The following is a 3,472-nucleotide window of genomic DNA, read 5'->3' as shown; positions in this document are numbered from 1 at the left end:
TGTGTGTGTGTGTGTGTGTGTGTGTGTGTGTGTGTGTGTGATCTGTTGCTTCATAGGGTTACATTAGGCTGACTGACACTCTGTCATGTAAAGGTTATCTGCCATCATCTCTTCAGTCACCTCGAGGGTCAAATTATTCAGGTTCTGCTGCTGGCCAGAAATCCTGGTTAGCCTGTTCATGTTGTTGACAGGGTTCTGAGCTTTTGACACTTCCGTGGTAAATAAATCAATGAAAGCACAAGAGTTGACAATGGAATGCATTAAACTGGTTTTGGTACTTTGTTTTGATTTTAATTTTATTTTTACAAAGATTTTGGAGCTCCGGCTATATTAGTTAAATCAGTTGAGCAAATGTGGGTTCTTTTTAAGTCTTTTAGGGTCAATCAGGCTGATGAAATGTTGTCATCTGAGGCAAAACAGCAAAACAAGTTTTTTTGTATGAGAGCAGCTGATAAACCTGAATAAAACCACTGACTTCTTAAAAAATTCAGAAATAAAATAATGGTTTATGATAAGCCAATCAAAGTCTGTTTCAGCTGAATTCATATATTATATTAATATAACTAGAAAATACTAATTGCAGTTTCTTAACATTGAGCAAAACAAATGGTAAATAGCTTGAACTTATATGATGTGTTATCAAGCCCAATGACTCCAAATCATTTTACATTATAATCATTCAAAAGGTTGTAAGCTACCTTGTAGCCACAGCTGCCCAGWGTCAGACTGACAGAAGTGAGGCTGCTATGCACCGACTCCACCAAAACCCAACYACCATCAACAGGCAAGGAGGTGCAGTGTTCATCATTCCAAGYWRCAAGACTGATGTGGGTTTGAACCAGCAACCCACTGGTCACACAACAACTCCCTACCTACACTCGTCGATCTGAACTGTTGAACTTTTCAACCCATCATTTGTGACGGTTCCAGGCTTTGTTATTTTATTGCTATTTTAATGATTAATTTATTTGGGGTGCCAACGAGCTCTCACTCCTGGTATATAGGATGTTTGACCGTGTGTGTGGGATTTTACTGTTTTTATTTATTGTGGTTTAGAGTTTATTTTGTTTTAACCTATCACACAAGGACATATATATAAAAATATACACCTTTTTAAACCTTAATTAAATAAGTGACAAAATATTTGAAAAAGAAAATAGGACACAGACAAAATAAATCCATTTTGCAAAATATTATATACAACAACAAAAAAATAAGCAGTACAAACAAATTTCCCCTTCCCCAGTGTCCATAAGTAGTGCTTGAACCACTTTAGTTCAAAGTTCAGTGTTTTCGTTTCAAACAACAAGCTTTAGTTTCCACTTCCTTGGCTTTCAGTTTAGCTTTAACTCCAGCAAGACATTAACTGCACAGAAAAAAAATCTCTCCAGCACAAAACTTGGTGTTGGTAGAAGGATGAATTGTGAAAAGGTGTGATAAAAGACTGAATAGTTTTTGAGATTGCGTAACGTCATTGATCTGTGCGTTTCTACCAACAAGGTTTTTCTTGCTTGTGGTGTGGAAACAGGGTGACGTCACTCCCCATCTTGTTCCAGCAAGGATTCTCTTTACTTTTTGTTCTCAACAAATTTTTACACTCTCAATTACACTCTTATCACATATTTTCTATTGTGATTGCTGCCTGAAAACTCAGTTGTTTTCTTAGAATTTAAAGATAGACAATGTTACCTTTTGTTTTGTCTGGTGCCACAAATTCTCCCTCTGAGGCCTCHCCTGAGGACATGACTRGGTGGAAATTTCTGACCTCAGAAGGTTYAAAAACCTGTTCAATAATTAGTTTTTGCTGGAAATGATGCACAGGTCAAAATGTCTCATTAACCACTCAATGGATTTTAATTAAATAACAAGTTTTACAAATCTATAATTATTTGTCTTTATTCAACAGCAACAAATTACTTTTAACATTCTTAGTAAAGCAGTGGTCTAAGCTGTTGTCTTCCAGCAAGAGAGTCACAGGTTTTTATTCAGTCACCAGCTTCATCAACCTAACATGGAAAATCAGTAAGAAAAATGGATGGATGAATTCCTAGCAGCCTAGTCAKCACAGTTCTTTAAATTATTATTAGTTTCTGTCATGTAAACCTTTTAGAAAGGTCTTTAGGTGTTACCAATGGTTTGTTTATAAGTAGTCAAATGCATTGCATTCATGGAGCTGACTATTTTGATTTATTTATAAAAATAAAAAATAAAAAAGACTATTGACAACATTGCAAAAACACAATAATCACAACAGAACAAGAAAAACATCATACAGAGCTGAAAAGATTTTATCTTCACCTTCTGATAACAAAGAATTTCTAAAACTGGATTCCACAAAACTGGTGAAGAATGTACACTGCAAAAACTGTCCATCTTACCAAGTTTTAAAATTTTGTATCAGCCAAAAAGTCTTTTTGATCTTGTTTTGAGACTGATTTACTAAACAAGAACTGATTGTGTAAGAATGATAATCTTGTTTTCAGGATATGTAACATTGTCTTGTTGGTCTGAAAGTTTGACTCAAATTAGGTCAAACATTTCTGCCAATGGAGTAAGAAAATTTTAGGTGGTAAGATTCTTGAAATAAGAAAAAAAAAAAGAGTCAAATCAAGTATTTCAAGAATCATACCAAGTAAAATTTTCTTACTCCATTGGCAGAAATTTCTGACTTAATTTGCGTCAAATTTTCAGGCTAACAAGACAAATAAGCTTACACATCCTGAAAACAAGATGAAACCTGAAGAAATGAGAACCAAAACCCACAGTATGTACTTGTAAAGCACTCTGAATGATTTAGAAAATGTAATGACATTCAGATGATTCTGTTAATAAAATGTAAAAATACCAAAACACCTTTGAAACGTATAAACTGGCATCACAAGTAAGGTAAAAAAGCAGAACCACAAATAAACAATACACAATTTTTATCAGTGACTTTATTAAAGAAACCGAAGAGAAGCACACTGGACTATATGATGCAGCTCAGTTGGTGTTTTTAAGAAAACAAAAGGATTGTTTACAGGTGTTTTCACATCTGTTTAGAGAGTGCTTCTTCTTACAGCTTCATTCACCATCACTACCATGACAGTGAGGGATGAGCAGGTGTCTTCCACAAAGTTTGGGCTAATCTGAAATGAAAAAAAAAAAAAAAACACACACACACATTTAACCTGTTTGTGGCAGCTTTATGAGGAGAGTAAGTGAGGAGTTTTGCCACTTTATGTTTTCTCACCATCTCCTGGACGTTGGCACATATATCCACATCCAGTGGGGCAGCATATGTTACCATCTCTGCATCCTATATTTTCAAAGCACTGAAAAATACAAGGCCAACCCCTTGGAGGTGGACACCATTGATTTTCTGAGGAAAATGGAAAAAAAATATGTACATATTTATGTAATCAGACAAATGTAAGCTTTAAGAAAAATCTGTTTCTAATTTTAAAAAATGATAATTTTGACATCTTAATTG

The 3,472-nt window shown here is 34.6% G+C and overlaps 1 long non-coding RNA gene across 1 annotated transcript; it reads right to left on the bottom strand.

Annotated features, from left to right (window-relative positions):
• Positions 1–2,918: 2,918 nt before the first annotated feature.
• LOC106513764 (uncharacterized) lies at positions 2,919–3,466 on the bottom strand. The gene is made up of 2 exons (XR_001309827.1): positions 3,233–3,466; positions 2,919–3,128 (listed from the first exon to the last, which is right to left on the bottom strand). It is a non-coding gene; the product is annotated as an uncharacterized LOC106513764 (long non-coding RNA).
• Between the last annotated feature and the right edge of the window lie 6 nt (positions 3,467–3,472).

Source organism: Austrofundulus limnaeus, unplaced genomic scaffold (assembly GCF_001266775.1).
Source record: "Austrofundulus limnaeus strain Quisiro unplaced genomic scaffold, Austrofundulus_limnaeus-1.0 Scaffold14, whole genome shotgun sequence".
NCBI lineage: Eukaryota > Metazoa > Chordata > Actinopteri > Cyprinodontiformes > Rivulidae > Austrofundulus > Austrofundulus limnaeus.
The sequence above is the reverse complement of the archived record's forward strand: the minus strand, read 5'-3'. Positions and strand labels throughout refer to the sequence as shown.